At 40.9% G+C, this 12974-nt stretch overlaps 1 long non-coding RNA gene across 1 annotated transcript; it reads right to left on the bottom strand.

The window, feature by feature from the left end:
* Positions 1-4742: 4742 nt before the first annotated feature.
* LOC129342872 (uncharacterized) lies at positions 4743-12774 on the bottom strand. Its single transcript, XR_008598263.1, has 4 exons — positions 12700-12774; positions 10781-10878; positions 9808-9997; positions 4743-5083 (listed from the first exon to the last, which is right to left on the bottom strand). It is a non-coding gene; the product is annotated as an uncharacterized LOC129342872 (long non-coding RNA).
* Positions 12775-12974: the final 200 nt, after the last annotated feature.

Raw genomic sequence — 12974 nt, 5'->3', positions numbered from 1 at the left:
CATGTGAAGTATCTGCAAGGCTCAGTGGTGGCCAGGCTGGGTCTCCTAAAACAATCTGTCAACAGATTCAAATATGATGGTTGTTGTGGGTTTTCCGGGCTGTATTGCCGTGGTCTTGGCATTGTAGTTCCTGACGTTTCGCCAGCAGCTGTGGCTGGCATCTTCAGAGGTGTAGCACCAAAAGACAGAGATCTCTCAGTGTCACAGTGTGGGAAAGATGTTGGCAGGTCATTTGTATCTACTCAGGCGGGGGGGGGAACCCCCTCCTGAGTAGATACAAATGACCTGCCAACATCTTTTCCACACTGTGACACTGAGAGATCTCTGTCTTTTGGTGCTACACCTCTGAAGATGCCAGCCACAGCTGCTGGTGAAACGTCAGGAACTACAATGCCAAGACCACGGCAATACAGCCCGGAAAACCCACAACAACCATCGTTCTCCAGCCGTGAAAGCCTTCGACAATACATAGATTCAAATATGATCGATCATGTATACAGAATATATTCTCATTCTGGTGTGTGTCTCTTTTGCAAGGACAAGTTGAGCAGTGATTCCTGTTAGGGTCTTATTTTGCAGACACTCTTTGAGTTTTCAGCCTAGAGGAGGGCACATCATCCCAATCTGGGTTTAGAGAGTTGGCCACTATTGGATGGCATTGCAAGAGAAGCAAAAAATGGACCCAGCTCATGCCCTACCTCAACCAGTGTCTTTGAGTGGTCTTCACACTCAAGTCCTTGCTATCCACTTTGGGAATAGCAGTTATCTCCTGGGATTATATCTGTCTGGTACAATGTAGTCAAACAAAGAGCTAGGAGAGGTGGTGTTAATCCAGCCCATGTGCACAACACCAGGTGAAGTATGCAGGTTAGAGTAAGTGAAGAACAGTTTTATTCCACCTCACACTCTGATCCAGGTGGGATTATCTTGAGTACTAGCATGCCTCTGGCAGCCTGTTAGGTAGGGTGCCCATACTGGTGAAAGCATCTTTAAGACCAGTTGTTCAGATCAGTTGTAAGTAAATAAAACCCTAGGTAAACCCATGTATGTCTGGCATCTTTATTTGGGGGGTGGGAGGACAATGTGTATTCTCAGTCTCAAGAGAAGGAAGAGACAGAAGGCTATTGCAAAAAATTTTAGAGATTCCAGTTACTTACCAAAGTGGAGAGTAGCCTGTTGCCTCTCACGAGCTTTCTTTTGTGTGCCTTTCCTACTTTAACTGTTCTAATGTTATATATCCCTTTCTAATTAATTAATTAATTAATTGCAGTGATCTGTGGAAACATCCATCCTCAGAGCCATTCCAGACATCAATCTCATCTCACTTCAAGTGCCAAAGAACACAGTGTACAACTATAATGCTTTGTGCTCCTTCAGAAACCATGCTATGCAGTCCTTCAAGTTAGCAGAATAGCATTCAGTTTACAAAGATCAAAGATTCTCCTACACTAGCTAGGAGAGATATAAATATATGCATATCCCAGATTCCAAGTTTCTATTTGTGGTGTTTTGTTTTGTTTTGCCTGGGTTCACATTTCATCTCCACTCACAATTAAATGACCCATGGAATGGTATGAACTGGGGTTACGTTTGTTAACAATTCATCTTCATCGCTTGTTAAACTCTTCCTTAGTGCAGAATACCTAACTCATGGCTGCTGCAATGGCTGACCCCTGTGGAAAATGATTGCTAAAATGTGGGGAAAGTTTCCAAATCCCTTAAAGCCCTGTTATCCAGAAACTAAAGGTAGCTTTTCAAGTTCCCCTCTTTAACCCTAGTCTTATGTTTTTGTATATTTTTAGGAACATAACTGAGGACCACCATCATTCATAGGGGTATACATTGGGATTTTTTTTCTATTTTGAGAATACTGTTGTTTCAGTTTAAGAATACAATTAACTAATAAGGGCATAGTTGGGTGCTTGCCATTTATTAACTTCAGTTGTTAGTGGAAGGAAGACATCCTCTTCTGAGGAGGGATGCTTGGCTCACCATACTTTTTACCTGTAATGATAATGATAATGATAATGATAATGATAATGATAATGATAATGATAATGATAATGATAATGATAATGATAATGATAATGATAATGATAATGATAATGATAATGATAATATAGTGCCCTTCAGGACAACTTAATGCCCACTCAGAGCAGTGTACAAAGTATGCTATTATTATCCCCACAACAATAATAACCCTGTGAGGTGGGTGGGGCTGAGAGAGCTCCTAGAAGCTGTGTGACTGACCCAAGGTCATCCAGCTGGTTTCAAGTTCAGGAGTGGAGAATCAAACTCAGCTCTCCAGATTACAATCCCGCGCTTTTAACCACTACACCAAACTGGCTTTTCATTGTGCTGTAAAGCCACAAATCCTTTTGCTGTTTTTTAACTAAAGGGACGGGCCATTATTTTCCGCCTGGTAAAAACAAGAAATATTTGGATCTATTATCTGTCACATCAATATCTTCATTCAGTTCTCCCAGGCAGCAAGAAAAGCAGCATCCCTTTAGACCAGCAAGAGGCTGAGCAGTGGGGAAACAGAAAGAAGAGGCTGGATTAGAATGTATAGCTCACAGGATGAGAAGAAGTCTTCTGTCAACATACCAAACTTGACACACAGCTGACAGATACAATCAGATACAGGCATTAGGAATCCCCGATCTACCTTGATACTGAAAACAGCCATACACACTAAGACAGAGAGGGAGGAGTGTAGAGAAAGGAATAGTGTTAGAATACTGCACAGCTGGGCCCCTGGTTTACGCCCTGTATGAGGCTAGCTTTAAGAAACACCAGCAAGAATTCTGAAACACAGCTGATGCCTGGCACCGCTGGACTCAATAATGGGCCAACTGCTGTTGTAGCATAATGGTTAAGTGGTTGGGCTTTGAGTCAGCACTCTGTTAGTTTGATTCCCATGACTGGCATGAGCTCAGCAGGTGCCCTTGGGTAAGCCACTCCTCTCAGCCCCAGCTCCCCAGCTATATTGTGGGGATAATTGCAACATTGACTTTGTTCACCACTTTGAGTTGGGTACTAATCTGTCTAGAAGAGTGGTATATAAGCACACTGTTATGTTATTATTATCATTAACTCCATCCATTATAGCTTTATAATCATGGTGACATGTGACATATTTGGGCCTTTATGTGGTCATGGACAGGTTTGCCGTTCTTGGGTGGCCATTGTTGTTGCTAAAATCCTCAGTCTGTGGTCATGCCCATGAGCCTAACATCAACTGTAATATGATGTGCTACTTGACTGAGGATGGGTTTGCTGGCCTTGGTGGCCATGGCCACTGCTCAAATATTCACCAGGTGGCTGCAGCCATGGGGCCTGGTATCAGTGGCACTTGGGTGTTACAATTAACCGTAGATGAATTTGTTGGCCTCAGTGGTCATTCCATTGTTGAAGACAATTTTAGGAAGCTGTTTCTATAGGCTTGGCATCTGTTTGAGTTGGTATTGCTTTGAACTCTGGCCAAGGTTCAGTTGCTCTAGTGGAACTGTTAAGTTCCCTGTAGAACACTGTTGAATGATACAGGTGAAAATGGAAGTTCTCCCATTCTACTTGTCTCTGCATCTCTCCTCCCCACTACTTAGGTCTAGCTCTTCTGACTTTCATTGCAGTCTCCACCCACAGGCTCTTTGGTCCTCTGGCATCCCATCACCTTCCCTCACCTCCTTTCATCATGTTCGCAACAAGGGTCTCCTTCTTTCTTCCATCTTCCTTCTCCCACCTACCTTCCAATCTTTCATGTCTCTTTAGGGACCTTCACATACCTTCTCTTCAGGGTGTTTTTTTGCCTGAGATATCCAAGGGAGGAACACATTTTGAAACAAATTCTAAAGTAAACCACACAACAGGGCCTTGTGATTGGTTATTGCTATTGGTATTGTAGAAGTGCTTTAAATAAGTTGCCAGTGTTGAATTGCTTAGAAGTGTCTTTTAAAGAACTGCTCCCGTATTTAGATTTGTTTTGAATTTGTCTTATATCTTGAAGTGTTTCCTTTTCTTTTCTACTCAATACCTTTGGTTAGGTCAATAAAGATAAATTTTATATCCCCCTTTGGTTAGATCAATAAAGAAAATTTATATCCCCTCTTATATCTCCTTCTGAAGTCAAAGCCTATCTATCCTTGGAATCAATTGTCTGGGGTGCCTTCATATACACATCCTGATACAGTGTTGACTAGCTTGGCTGGCCCCCATTGAGACCAATAAAACTGTGCCCCACCAAAATGGGCCAGTAGCAGACCCTATCCATTGGCACCCAGGTAAATTTAGGTGCATAAGAAAGGCATCATAAGCCATCCATTTTTTTTAGTTGGTTGCCCTACAGAACAATGTTCCAAGCATGAAATCACTGGACCCATCATCTTCAAGAGAGGCAGAGTATGATTTCTCTCCCATTCTACTTCCCTTCCTGAGATTAATCTTTTACATCCTTTTTACCCTTTAACCTTGTCTTAGTGTCTCCATTCCCCATTTAGGACTGGTTTATTGCATTACTGTCTACCAGCCCTTTCCCATTCTATCCTGGCCAAGGGTCTCCTTCTTATCTGCTATAAGTTCCATTTCTGTTTGGTACCAATTCTAGCAACCCCTTCTCCATTTCCTTTCTCTACATTGGTTTGTTCGACTAGCCAAGTACGAGGAACATAATTTGGAATAAAAATAATGTTAACTGGGTTTCTATATTAAAGTAACACAACTACACATTAGGTTTGTGCAAAGTTTTTATTGTTTTTAATGAGTTTTCATGGTATAATTCCTTGCTTTTTTCTCTTTTTCATACTGATTTCTCATTTTTCTAGTCTGTTTCTTTGTTAGGATAATACAATTAGTTGCTGGTTAAGTGGTTGTTTCCATTCTATCTTTTCTTAACCATGATTTATCATGTCAAACTGGGAGTCACATATACAACAGACTAAAAGATTCATAAAAGATGTGTAGAGGACAGTGTTCCATGACTGGCCTCGCTCATGGACTGATTTGAGTAACAATGGATTTCCACTGACTCGTGAGGGATTGGGTAAGGCCTGATGGCTGCCCGGCTGGATATTTTCCCCAGAATAACCTGAAAGAGAGAGTAGGTACTGTTAAGACACAAAAAAGGTACAGAATAATACTTTTAAATCTTTTTGTAGCTCAGGTGTAGGATAGTTTACATTGAACTATGTTGCAGACATGAGTATAATCAGAAACCCCACTAGGGAGATAATAATGGATCACCTCATAGTCTTCTCTGGCAAAGGAAGGACAAAAGCTCTGGAGTGGGGACCAGTCCCAAGGTCAGCATTGTTTAGCATAGTTGGAAATGGAGGAGATGGAAAAAACTGTTGCCTTCACTTCACCATTGCTGTGGGAGAGCCTGTACCTGCAAGTCCTTCCTATCCATACAAGGGGACCTATCTGGTGCAAGTCTGGAACTTACACTTCAGCATACTGATTCATTAGGATCAGAAGCATATTAGTGTGTTTTGTTAAGATGTGGCTGTCCAGCCTCTGACTGAAAACCTCCAGCAAGGAACAGCACACATTCACCCAGGTAACTGGTTCCATTATCAAACTAAGTTTATCCCGAAGATCAACAGAAGTCTACTCTCCTGTACAAAAAGGTTTTGTCCTGTTCCATGTGATAGCCCTACAAGCATTTGAAGAGCATGATCGTGTATTCCTCAGTATTGTCTTTTCAAGGCTGTACACACATTTCTTCAACCTCTCCTCACTGGACTTGTTTTCCTAAGTTACACCTGATCAGTTGCTGCCATTCAAAACCATTCCAGTACAACTACATCCTTCTTAAAGTACACTATCCAGAATTAGATACAGTACTCCAGGTGATGTCAAATAGTGGAACTATTACATATCATGAACTGGATATTTTGCTTTCTTTTAATTCAGCCTAAAATAGTGCTCACTCCTTTCTGCAGCCACATCACATTGCAGATTCATGTTCAGTTAGTAGTCAACCACAATCCCTAGATGCTCTTCATGTGTAGTACTGCCAAGCCAGGTATTCTCACTTTTGCTTTTCATTCTTTTTGCTTAAATACAGAATGTTGCTTTTCTCCTAGTTGCTAAACGCAGAATTTTCATTTATGAATGAAGTTGCTGTATTCCAAGTTTTATCACTGGTTCATCTACCTCTGTGTCATCTAGTGTGAAAGACAGGAACTGTTTTGGTCTTAGGCCACTAAAATTCTTTCTAACACCTGATATCTTTCCCTTGGAGAGGCCAGGAACTGAACTGAAAACTTTCTCTATGGAAAACACATGCCCTGTACTGCCATAGTCCTTCACCAATTTTATATCTGTGGTGTCAAGTCATATACACGTTTTAACAAATGACTTGACTGTGCTACACTTTCTGTGGTGGAGGAAAGTGCCGTCGTGTCATAGCTGACTTATGGCAACCCCTGGTAAGGTTTTCATGCCAAGAGACTAACAGAGGTGGTTTGCCATTGCCTGCCACTGCATAGCGACTCCAGTCTTTGTTGAAGGTATCCCATCCAATTACTAACCAAGGTTGACTCTGCTTAGCTTTTGAGATCTGACAAGATCAGGCTTGCCTAGGCTATCCAGGTCAAGCATAAACTAATATAGGCATGCTTAAGCACCCACCAGTTCAGCTCCAGCCCCACTTGCCCATTCTAAGCCAATCCTTTATTAAGATGTTTAGATGCATCAGATCAAATTCAGATGTTCCATTTGGTATGGTTACATTTCTTTGTTGCACCACCCATCAATCTATATGCTGCCATCTCCAATTATTGTATGGCGTACATTAAAATGCAAAAAAAACTCCAATCAGTTTTTAGTAGAGACCAACGACTGACTGACTGACAAAACTATTCAGGATGGCAAAAACAAAGGCCAACTGTGAAGAGCTCCAGAAGGATCACCAAAAACTGGGAGAGTCAGCAACAATTTGGCAAATGAAGTTCAATGTCAGCAAAGGTAAAGTGATACACATTGAAACCAAAAAATCCCAACTTCAAGTATATGCTAATGAGGTCTGACTTGCTGGGACCGAGAGGGGAAAAGACCTTGGAATCATAGTGAATAGCTCTATAAAAGTGCCAACTCAGTGTGCCGCAATAGTGAAAAAGGCATACTCTGTGCTGGACAATATTAGGAAAGGGATTGAAAATAGATCAGCCAGTATTATGTATCTATGATGCAGCCTCATTTGGAATACCAAAACATCTCAGAGCTGCAAAAAAATACAGAAGAGGGCAGCCAAGATGATTAAGGGCTTGGAGCTTCTTTCCTATGAGGAAAAGCTGAAGAGCCTGTGACTTTTCTGAGGGGAGACATAATGACAGAAGTTTATAAAATTATGCACAGGGTGGAGAAAGTGGACAGAGAGAACTTTTTCTCCATCTCCCATAATATTAGAACTCTGGGGCATCTAATGAAACTGATGAGCAATAGATTTAGGACAGAAAAAAGAAAATACTTAACAAGTGATGAAAATGTGAGAGGATACAGGTGGTATAAAAAGGAATTAGACAGATTCATGGAGGATAGGTCTATCAGTGGCTACTAGCAATAGTGACTAAAGGGAGCCTCGACATTCAGAGGCAGTAAACCTCTGAATAACAGTGTCAGGAAGCAATATCCAGGAAGGCCTCAGCCTTTATGCCCTATTGCTGACTTTCCAGAGCAACTGGTTGGCCACTGTGAAACAAGGTGTCGGACAAGACAGACCACTGGTGTGATCCGGCAGGGCTTATCTTAGGTTCTTATTTACATAGGGATTTCTTTGTGCTTTCATTGTGTGTTATTCTTCAGATCAGTTCTTGCAATCAGTTCTTGAATTGGTGCCACAAAAGGCAAACAATGCAATCTAGCCAATGTCATTCATTTAAAGGATGCTGCTCATGTTGAACAATAGTAATTGATGGGATCCAATCAGGAGCTTTCTTTCCATGTATTCAAGGGAGTTCAATCAAGGTAATGTTCAGATACCAACCATGTTTGAAATAATATTTGCAATATGTCTATTTAATACTCTTTTACACTCTACTTGCTACTGTCTCAAAACATCAGCACCCTGGACAGTGCCTCATCCCCTGCATTGCTAAACAGGAGTGTGCATTAGGAATTTTTTTGTTACAGGTTCAACTCCAGGATTTCCAAATGAACACCATTCCATTACTGGTTTGTTTTGAGTGGACCACTGCCAGTTCAGATGTAATCTATTTGGAGTTTTTTTGGTTATCATGAGTTTCAGCCCTTTGCATGTGTGCAAGGTGAGTGTTGGCTGCGTATGTGCAGACACATGCTGTTTTTTTCAAGGAAAGTTGGGGAAACAAGGCTCTGGGGTTGCTGTTTCTACACTTAATGGTGCCAAAACCACACAGAACTCAGCCCTTCCTCCACTGAATGGGCAACCTGGTCCACACATGCCTGAGTCCTCCTCAATGCATCTCTCCTTTTAAAATTCCTTATTATTTCCAATGTTCACCCTAATCTGGATAACATGAACCTTTGCTGCATGAAGATATGCCCATCCTGCACAATGCCAGCCACTGGCCTTTCCTTGCATTGTGTATAAAAGGAAGGGATCGATCTTTGGTCTTCTTCATGGAAAGAGAAGTAGAGGGATGGCACTCCCTTTTTACTATTTTTTACTAGTAAAAGGGAAACACTGGGCAGGTTGCCCAGTATCCTTTTCCAACAAAAACCATTAACCCAAAGTTAAATGAAGAAGGAGAAGGAGTTGAACTAAAGGCAAAGTGAAGCTTGACGGTGCCTCAATAAAAGCTCTAAGCAATGGGCTGAGATTGTGCACAGACCTGCTAAGACTCTTCTTTCCTGTTCTTTAACCCAGGGTTAACAGTTTTAATCAGAAAAGCCTAAGAAAGATGGGAAGTCTTTCTAGAGAGAGTAAAGTAAAGTAAAGTTACTCCTGGTGTCTTGACCCATCAGGACTTCCTTAGTCAAGTCACAGTGGAGGCACCTAAGCGAAGGATGGTAGCAGAAGGCCACTGAATGGGCAATCTGGTCCACACATGCCTAGGTCCTCCCCAGTATGGCTCTCCTTTAATAATTCTTCATTATTTCCAATTTTCAAGCTTAACTGTGTAACATGAGCCCTTGCTGCAGCCAGGATCTGGATACTCTTCCCTCTTCGAACTTGCATGTGCATGCCCACATGGGCATTGTTTGCTTGTTTGCCAGCCTATCCTTGCATGGTACATAAAAGAGCACAGAAAGGGACTGGCAACATCAACAGCACTGCACAGTCCACTGCTCCCCTCCCCAGCACAAAGCAAGCCTTTTGCAAATCAATCCCTATGAACCACTATCAATGTCATTGCCTAGGAAGTGCCAAAGAAAAATGCACTCATGCACAACACACTCATTCCCCTTCCTACCAATGGAGTTATGCTACACTAGGGTGCAGTCTGTTCCCTTGGGATCCAATTTGTTGGTTGTCATTAAGGAAAACTGCTACACTGCCTGCCTTGCCTGTGGTGCCGCTGTATGGTAAAAACACAAACTTTTTGGTGAGGGAGAGTCGTTATGGCTCCTGAATTTGTTTCACAGTTCCAGAAGTTGCTTTAATGAAATGAACCAATGATTCCCTTGTATATTTCTGGCTCATTTGTCTCTTTTAGCACATCTCTATCACAGAATGAATTTTAAAATTCCTCCAGTAAAACTCTTGTAACGAGAATGATGGGAATTCCCTTTACCCAAAAGAAGTATCTCCATATCTCACGTTTCAGAATCTCCCCTGATGATCGCATAGTATCCTTTATCTGAAATAGTTTTTGTGCATGCACTCACCTGAATGTCGCTTTTTTATGTTTATGTTTTGAAAGTTTTTCCTGAGAAAATTCGCTTCAGAATGCACAACAAGCTGATAACGTACTGCACTGTCCAAGATATTCATCTAAAGGGAATCTACAGGAAAATCCCAAGCAAAAGCCTCTGTGTGCTCTACAAGCCTCTTTGCCTGCTATCAGTGCAAGGATGCCTGTAGAAAAGGGAAGAAAAGAAGTTGGAAGCAAAACAGCGAAAATCACTTGGAGATAGAAATAGGCATGTCCTGTTCATGTAAGAATACTTTGGTATGTAACCATAAGCTAGTAGAGAAACAGGCAATTCAGCTGAACTTTGCTTCATGTTCTCCATGTTTTGCTGCCATGTCTGAACAAGAATTTTTGATCTCCCTTGGCCCTGAGATCGATATGCTTCCAAAATAAGGCATATGTTGTTACCTTCAAGATGAATTAAAAGGGTATTATCATTGCATCTAAAATGGCCGAACTGACCTCACCACAAAGCACCAGAAGTGGTAATCTGCACAACACTTCTGAACCAGATATCTAAGGGCTGGACTATAGGAGGCAGCACAGTGTACACTATGTGTGCCTTGTAATGCAGGGCAGCGAGATTTGTAGGGGAGAACTGGGAGTTGAGAAGAAGTGTGCTTAACACCAGCCACATGTCTCTTCAGGTTGTTTCTCCCGGGTAAGCTGTGACACACCTATAATAGTTGTGAAGTAGGCTTGATCCTGCACAATATGGTTATACTGCAGAAACAGTATACATGAGAATCATTCGTACACATCACAGGTACATTTGATTTTAATGTGCTTTCCCTATGTGTAACCAATGATTACATTCCCTTATCCTCAACAGCAAATTGGAAGAACTTTGTGGCTGTTTTTAGCATCTGTAATATCATTCTTAAACTACATTCTATCTGCTTATGTATGCCCCCCACAAAGCATCCATCAGTTCAGATATCTCTTACTTGGAGGTTCCACCAGCACAAAGAGAAGGACTAAGACAAGGTACATGGCCTTCATAGATGAACGTGGGCAGGAATCTCCCCATTAACTGGAAAAGATCCTGAAATAAAGAAGAGGTTGCAAATTTTACAAGTGGGATTAAAAGAGCTCAGTTTGGGCTGAATTTAATTCCCAGTTTTTATGGCTGGGATGCTGCACTGTGACAGATCCAATTTTAATTAAGATAGGAGAGCCCTGCTGGTTCTCAAGGAGCCATTTTGTCTTGTGTGGAGCTGCCCATCAAAACATAGTTGAAGAAGCTCTGAGTTCTGGCCTGCTTTCTGCAGTAGGCTTTTGTGGAATGCTTATCTATGCACCGCTCTGTAGATCATGAGTTCATCTGATTGTCTTTTGAGGAGCTGAGCAGGATTTTTTGGGAAGGGCGCCTGTTTGCCTTTTCCACAGTATCTTGACAAGTAGTGGTACTCTCAAATTAGGTCCTTTTTTTTTTGACTGATTAGACTATGGCTCATTTGTGAGTTGTTGCAGTATAGGTAGTGATAATCGCCAAAGACCTCAATCTATCTCTGGATGGTAGTCTGTTCCCAAGTGAGCCCATCATTGGCTCAAGAAGTTGGGTGGGCTGCAGCAGGAATGTCATTGGTGACTGAGCCCTTAGTTGATTGAGGAGCTTATTAAAGAAGGGAGATGAAGCTTAACAGCTCTTGGCACTATTTTTGTGCACGTGCCAATAAGTGAAGCCAAAATGTAATGCTGACATTTTGAGTTTGGAGTCTAGGTTTGCCAAAAATGCCGGTAGCCACAGAAAGTTCCTTGTTAGCAGCAGCCGGCACTGATTCAGGGATGTTTAATTCATGTAAATCAGCCATTAATAAACTAGTTAACCTTCATACTGGAATCTTGTGTCCTTATTTTGGGGTACTGGTACAATAGTATACTTTTCATCTTTTGGATCATGTTATAGAAAACATCATGTTTCTGTTCATGGCTCTTTTTCAAAACATTTATATAACTGTTATATACAACAGAATTCCACACAAAGTCTAAATGTGATAGAGTGCCAGAAACATTTTTGAATGTTGAAAAGTTTCAAGTATTGGGTTTTGAAATATGCACTAACTGTTTAAAAATGTTTGTCAATTTCAAGGCAAATTTAAGTATTTTTATTTATGTCATTTATAGTCTGCCTTTCTCACTGAAACTCAAGTCGGATAACATAGGGTGAGATTAGTAGAGTCAATATCAAGGACATTTCCATAACAATGCCATAGAGTAAATAATTACAAGTTTACAAAGGCATAGTATTAGCAAGAATCCAATATGATCCACTGATTTCACTAAAAGACATGGGCGCCTGCCAACTATTATTGACTGAAATAAAAAATGTATCTAACTATGGCTAGAATTTGCTCTTAACCAATCCTAATGGATGATATTAGAATTTAAGCAGTTAACTGTATTCTTCATCCTTTCCCATAGTAATCTCCATGGGACTTGAACACATCTGTCTCTAGATTGTCTTCTAAATCTTGTGGATTAATTCTAGTGAAAAAAATGTAATCATCTCACAAAATTCAATACTTTCAATTGATCCAATTGTTTTGAGGGAAAAAAGGAAGTAGACTTCTTTGAGCATATATCTAGCTGGACGAAAACAGCTGCTCTCTATGTGATTTCTCAGTTCAGTCCACTGAAACTCAACACTTTTGATAACTGGGAGCATTAAAATTTTTCAAAAGAGCAGCACATAATGTAAGTTTTGCAAGAATATATTGGTGATGTCTGTTTTTTAAAATTTTATTCTTGTGATGCATGATTATGTATTATAAATATACAAGTATATATGGTCACAGTGCCCATGTAGGAAAACATTAGTATATTGCAAATACATAAAACTAAAGAGCTGACTCCAGCTACTTACCAAAGAGATGGGCAGCTTCTGTTACTTCTGACTAGCGACCTTTGTATCCTTTGCTCCTCTAAGTGCACTCATTCTATGTGTACCTCTGTAATCAATGATTTATAATGACCTGTGGAACTTTGCAGCCTCTGCTTTGATCTTATCTCACTGTGGCAGCCAAAGAACATGGCACACATCTGTAATACTTTACATTTCTTCTTTCAGCTTAACAGAATAGCATTCCATTTACAAAGATCAAAGTTTCTTCATCTGCCTACACTACCCAGGAGGAATAT

This window comes from Eublepharis macularius, chromosome 1 (genome assembly GCF_028583425.1).
Source record: "Eublepharis macularius isolate TG4126 chromosome 1, MPM_Emac_v1.0, whole genome shotgun sequence".
Taxonomy (NCBI): Eukaryota; Metazoa; Chordata; class Lepidosauria; order Squamata; family Eublepharidae; genus Eublepharis; species Eublepharis macularius.
Note: the sequence above shows the minus strand (reverse complement) of the source record. Positions and strands in the feature narration are given on the sequence as shown.